This window comes from Pinus tabuliformis, chromosome 3_1 (genome assembly GCF_031772625.1).
Source record: "Pinus tabuliformis cultivar Carrire ecotype Pingquan chromosome 3_1, CPIR1, whole genome shotgun sequence".
In the NCBI taxonomy this organism is placed as follows: domain Eukaryota; kingdom Viridiplantae; phylum Streptophyta; class Pinopsida; order Pinales; family Pinaceae; genus Pinus; species Pinus tabuliformis.
In genome coordinates, this window is record NC_142301.1 from 521368875 (window position 1) to 521376187 (window position 7313).

A 7313-nucleotide genomic window follows, 5' to 3' on the forward strand; every position below is an offset into this window, starting at 1 on the left:
GGATTATATTGTGACTCCTTAGACTCCTATATATAGAAAGGAGGTTTTGTCATTTGAATCATCAAAGAATTGTTCATTTATGTAATGTAAAGGAGGTTGCCCCCTCGAAGAGGCTGAATTCTAAGGCGTTGATCTATCTTTTCTATTTTTTCTTGAGCTGGTTCCATAACATATCCACCTAGGGGTATTTATACTCCCGTAAATATCTCAGGTCAGTTGTCCATGTTTACTCAATCGCTTGAATCTTTTTTGTACAGTGGTCCTTCTGTTCCTGCTGGGTATCAGTCGATGTCTGGTACTTTTTCGGGAGCATCTCCTCAACCCATTGAACAAAGGATGTTCACTGGAAGTAATGGTGCAAAGCCGTTGAGTGTAGAAGACATTCTTATGATGTCAGGTTCTATTCCCGCTTCTCAACCTCAAGGTGGCCAGTTACCGCCTGGGGGGCAGCCTCAATTAACGCCTGGGGGGCAACCTCAAGGTACACAATTTGCATCTGGGGGCAACCTCAAGGATAGTACGTGCCTACGGTACATTACATTCCTCAAGGTCAACCCCAGACTCAATATGTACCCCAAGGTCAACCCCAGTATCAATTTATACCTCAAGGTCAACCCCAGTATCAGTACATGCCTCAAGGGTATCTACCCCAAGGTCAATACTCGAGTCAAGGTTTCCAACCACCCCAAGGTCAATCTTATGTTCAAGGTATGGGAAATGTACCTTTCACTTATCAATCCTACCCTCGACCTGGTTATGGATCTCAATATCCTCAACCTGTTATGGGTCAATACCTCGGAATAAACATAGTGTGGGATCCATCGCAAGTTCAACAAGTGTTGCAGCCAAGTGTACAGTTGTCATCTCAAACTGGACAACCCTTAGTTTCTGGTTCACCCCAGCAACCAGTCCAGTCTAATAATCAACCTTCTGTACCTTCGGTAGTTTCTCAGTTTGGGCCTATTTCGCCTCGTACTCCATCTCAAACGACTGCTGCAACTGCCGCAACATCTGTTCCATCTACCACACTTACTTCTGGAGTATCGACAGCTCCGGTTTCTACTGTCCCTGTATCTACTCCTCTGACATCTTTACCATCATCTGGATCTATGATTCAAACTACGGTTCAGATGCCTGTAGGACAACCTGGTTTAAGTACGATTGTCACAAGTCAACCACAGTTCACTTATCAACCGTCCCAGGGACAGAACCAATTCAGTCCTGCTATCCAGCAACCAGTTTACTAGTATCAACCGTATCCTGGGTACACTTATCAACAACCACAACAACCCCAGTACGGTCCGGTTAATCCTGGTTTTCCAGGAGGATACAATATCCCGAACGCGATTCCTATTCCTAGTTATCCTGGATATCCTCCTCCTGGGGCTGGTATAGTGACCCATAGTTTTAGGGATCCTAATCAGCAGCTACCGTTTATCGCAACTTTGGATTTACCAGACTTGTCACGCCTAACGAACGATCCAATTAATTATCTTCCGTTTTGGCCGCCAATGCCGAATAAGTTGCCTAGTGACATTCCCAAGTTCGAAGGTAAGTCTGGAGAGGACCCGTCGAATCATGTGATGACTTACCACCTCTGGTGTGCCTCTAATTCCATCTCGGATGATTCGATCAGCTTACGTCTTTTTCAGCGCAATCTCATTGGTATTGCGGCCAAGTGGTACATTGAGTTACCACGGGCCTCTTTTTATAATTTTAGCCAGTTAGCTACCTCGTTCTTAACTCATTTTCAGTTGCCGGTTAGATATGATAATGGCACGGAGTTACTAACTTCGTTAAAACAATCGACGTCCACTTATATTTCCAATCATATTCATGAATGGAGACGTCGAAGGCGGTTAGTGAATGTTTTTATCCCGGACCAGATCTTAGCTGAATGGTTTGTTAAATCATTGTTACCGAAGATTACTGAAAACGTAGCTAAGGCCGAAGTAGTTACTGAGGAGCAAGTGATTTCTCAAGCGTAGTACCTTGACTTAGTTTACACTCAGTCAGGTACGTTACATGAAAAGATCCCAGATCTTCAAAAGTCAAATCAAATCGCTGCTGCTCCTTCGGGATCTCATGCCGCTGATGGCATGATTGGTACGGTGAACACTAAAAGCAAGAAGAAGTCTTCCAAGAATTCTTCTCCTATTATAACCTTACCAGACTCCTCGACAGGAGATTCTTCTACTGAACTCTCCGCCAATATTAACGCTGTAGAGTCATCTATGGCTAAATCAAAATCCGGTGGGAAGAAGAAAGGCAAGAAGAAGAATAAAGCAAACAAAACTCCAAAGGAGAAAACCGAAAAGGCGGAATCTAATGATGAAAAGCGCAAACCTCATTATCCATGTCTTATTTGTGAAGAAGAACACTTTACAAGAGACTGCCCTCATCGAGCTGACGTTGCGAAGATCGTCAAAGGTTCCCAAATTCCTGCTGTCTTGAAGGATCCATTTCCAAAAGATAGCAAAATGATAGGTTCTTCCTCGAGTGCCACTGAAGAACCAAAAGAAGCAGAATCTTCTCATTCTAATCCATCAACCTCAGCTCTCGGTTCCAATCCACTACAGATCGAGAAGTCTAACCTAGACTTAGTAATCAAACTGCCCGCCAAGGGTGTACTTCGAAGGTCTGCTTTCAATCCACATGCGAGAGCGGCCCAGAATTATAACATTGTTGAGGACTTAGCTGTTTCACCCTTAGCAATGTCGGCTTTGGAAGTGCTGCAATCATGCCCAGCACAACGAAAATTACTTTTGTCGGCTATAGGAGCTGTTGATGTTCAGGACCCGAACCTAATAATCTTTGATCTAGAAAATAGTACACCGCGTTTGCCTCATCAAATGGCTTTTCAGATCCCAGTGATAGTAAAAAACAGGCCTATTCATCGAACTGTAATTGATGAGGGAGCTTCCACGTGTATTATGTCGATGCAGTGTTGGAGATCGCTTGGTTCTCCTTCACTAAATCAATCCCCGACAATTCTTAAGGCCTTTGATGGCCGTGGGTTCCGTCCTTTTGGCATTCTACAGGATTTGCCTATAGGGGTTGAAGGAAAAACCGTTAGTCTAGATGTGGAGGTGGTTGATGCCCCTCTAGACTACAACCTTCTCTTGGGTCGAAGTTGGACTTACGCTATGACAGCGGTCGTTTCATCGGTCTTCCGCGTAATAAAGTTCCCACATAATGGAAAGATCGTAACAATAGACCAGCTGGCTTACTTTTCATCCGACCCAACCTCTTCAGAGAGTATCCAGCATGTCGGTAAAACGACTATCCCATATAAGGATGTTGGTGTAGGATTAGTTAAAGATGCCGGTTTACTGGGTACTTTTCCTTTTCCTCCACTCAACGTATCATCTTCATTTGCAACCATTCATATGATTGCATCAGACACTATTTATTATGACGATCCTTGGATCGTTCCTTCTGAATCTGAAATAGACTCATTTGGTAATTCTATGCTTTTGAGTCCATATGAAATTGCCTATGAAGCCGTGCAGTCTTTTACCGACCTGTGTTCAACCAAAATCGACCAAATGAATGTGGTCCATGAGGAATCACTTTTCACATCAACCTTGGAGTTAATAGCGTTTCCCGAAGTTGTGTTATTTGACGAGAAACTTCGTGAAGTCCTGTGTATAGATGACTTACCATGGGACGATCTCCATCATAGATCTTCGTTTTTACCTGAGGATGATCGTTTTGAAAATGATTTCTCATCAATTTTTACAGCTGAATATGTCAAAGAAGCTCAGAATCCCATGAAACATCCTGATTCAGAGCTGAATTTAGGGAACATCTCTCGAACTATTCCCATTGACATTTCAGTTAAGCCCGAAATTTTTGAGAACATTCATATAGGTTCCTCGTGTACAGATGACGAAATTCAAACATACAAGGCCCTATTTCAAGAATTCTGCGACGTATTTGCCTGGTCCTATGAGGAAATGCCAGGAATTGATCCCGCGATTGTTGTTCATGAGATCAAGACTTACCCAGATGCTAAACCCGTCCGGCAACATTTACGTCAGATTCACCCACGAAAAGCTGCTGCAATTAAAGCAGAAGTTGAAAAGCTGTTGAAAGCAAGTTTCATTTATCTGATCCCGTTAACGGATTGGGTATCGAATATTGTTCCGGTTAACAAAAAATAGGGAACAATAAGAATATGCATCGATTATAGGGACATTAATCGAGCTTGTCCAAAGGACAACTACCCAACACCCTATATCGATCAAATCATCGATGATTGTGCCGGTAGCGAAATATTTTCCTTTATGGATGGTTTTTACAGTTACAATCAAATCAATATTCTACCTACCGATCAACCAAAAACGGCTTTCATTTGTCCATGGGGGACATTTGCTTATTGAAAATTACCTTTTGGGGTTAAGAACGCTGGAGAAACTTTTCAAAGGGCGATGTCTTATGCGTTTCATGACATCAAACACATTATGCAACCGTATCTCGATGATTTGCCTGCTCATTCGTTACATCGAGCTGATCACCTTGTCCATTTACGAGCAATCTTCATGAGGTGTAGGCATTATCGTATTCAGTTGAACCCACACAAATGTGTCTTCTGTATAGAAGTGGGACGATTGCTGGGATTTGTAGTTTCGAAAGCTGGCATTGGCATCGATCCCTCGAAGGTAGAAGCTATCATCAAATTGCCTCCTCCTTCAAGTCTTCGCCAACTCCAAATTTTGCAGGGGAAAGCAAACTTTTTACGACGATTCATTCCTAACTACGCCGAGGTTGCAAAGGATTTTACCCGGTTGTTGAAACAGAATGCTCAATTCTCTTGGGATGAGATAGCTCAGAAATATTTTGATGCACTCAAACACGCGTTGACCCATGCACCGTTGTTGCATCCTCCCAACTACAACCAGGATTACTTTTTGTACCTCGCCGCCGCTCATTCCACCATTGGGATGGTCTTAGTTCAGGAAGACGAATTCGGAATGGAACATGTGATATATTACCTTAGTCGGACGTTAAATCCAACTAAGCTAAAATACTCACATGTGGAGAAATTGGCATTGGCAGCCGTTCAAGCTGTCCAACGTTTTCGTCACTACATTTTACTCCGTAAAACTACAGTCATTTCGGATTGCAACCCTATGATCTACATTTTGACTAAACAATTGCTATGGGGCAAGTACTCCAAATGGATTGTTATCCTGCAGGAGTTCGACTTGGAGTTTGAGAAATCTAAGTCTAAGAAATCTTTAGTTTTTGCAGAGTTAATGTGTGACTTCCCGCGTGCTGACACGGAAACTGTGGCAGAGGAGCCCATTGCGGACGAATCTCTGTTTCTCATCAGCACTTTAGATCCGTGGTTTGGGGATATCATCATCTATCTCTAGACCCAATCCTTTCGGCCCGAAGCTTCAAAGTCGGAACGTCAGAAAATTCGATTCCAGTCCCAACAATATAAAATTATTGGAGATACTCTTTATCGCCGTGGGGGGGACTCTATCTTTCAACGTTGTCTAACTCACGAAGAGGCTGAAAGGGTTCTAAATGACTGTCACTCTGGAGCATGTGGCGGTCATATGTCTGGGCATGACACAACCCAAAAGATATTGCGCGCTGGCTACTTTTGGCCGTCCTTGTTCAAAGATTGTATTACTGCGGTCCGAAAATGCCACAACTGTCAAGTGTTTGATCGAAAGATGCAGGCTCCACCTACTCCTCTCCACCTTATAATTGTCGTTGGTCCTTTTGCCAAATGGGGTATCGATTTTATTACATGTAACCATCACTCGGTCGGGGGGCATGTGTATATCATCCTTGCGGTAGATTATTTTACTAAGTGGGCCGAGGCGACGCCTACATTCGAGGCAGACGGCAAGACAGCTGCAATTTTCATATTCAATCACATAATTGCTAGGTTTGGTGTCCCACAAGCGATAATCACTGACCATGGGCACCATTTTCGAAACGTTATGATGACAGAACTTACAGGCCAGCTTGGTTTGTGTCACGATAGTTCAACTCCTTATTATCCACAAGCAAATGGTCTGGTCGAGTCCATCAACAAAGTTTTAGTTATCATGATCCGATGAATCATTGGTATTCATCAGTCGAATTGGCACAACATGTTATTTTCAGCGCTTTGGGCGTATCGAACCTCAGTGAAAACATCAACAGGGTTCACTCCTTTCCAACTAGTTTATGGTTTGGAAGTTGTGCTACCCATTGAATGCGAAATCCCGTCACTGCAAATGGCCATCGAGTTACTTCCAGCTACTTCCGAAGAGGAGAAGCGTTTATTATACTTAGCTCAATTAGATGAGAATCGATGTGATGCTGCATTGGCGATTGAGACTCACGCAAAACGTATGAAAGCTCAGTATGATCGAAATGTGACCCCTCGAAATTTTTCGGAAGGAGACCTAGTGTTATTATATGATCAAGCTAATGATAAATTAGGTGTTGGATAGCGAGGTTAGATTCTGAACTCGTTGTATTACAGCTTAATAGAGTGTATGCCATTAGAAATCCAGTGTTATTAAGGTTATTTTTGAGAGTGCGTCTCTTGGAACGTGAATTTGATTACATTGAATATCAACATATTCCAAGGTCTTTAAATACATTAGCAGATGCAATTGCTTCTCTAATTTTAAATAGACATTTGCGATAATCATACATGTAAATTTAAAACCATTCCATAACATGATTTACAAGATAAGCCGATAATAATGATATATATAGATAGGAGTGTGTCAAAAAATACATCGTCTTCGATCATAGATTGAAAAACACCTTATGATCGGCAAAAATGATAAGTACAAAAAACCAAAATGTCACATGTGTCTAAAAAAACGACCATCCAATCACTGGTGATGATCTCTATATGACACCACTGCACGGGCTACCCTACACAAGAACCTCCTAAAAGGTCATGGGACCCCGACTACATAGCGCTGAAGCCTGGTAGGAATATCATCTATGGTAGTCTCCGGTATGTCTGCTGTAAGACGCTCTAGGTCATGTTCCAACTCAGCTAAAGTCTCTGTGGCCTCGTCCTGTGGGGCCGGTGCCGCTGCAACTGGTAGTCTCCTCTCGAAAGGCCGGAGATTGGCTGGACGACGTGGGCCTACATCTGCATTTTGAAAATTATTACTATCAGTTTTGAGACGATATAAAAACAAAAAAAATAGATAGTTTAAAAACTTGTGGAAAATGAATTACCTGTATCATCCCATTGTTCTCCCGGTGGAAGAACCATGTCCGAATCTCCACGAAAATCAACTCCGGCATAAGGAAAATCCTGTATAGAAAAGACCTGGTCC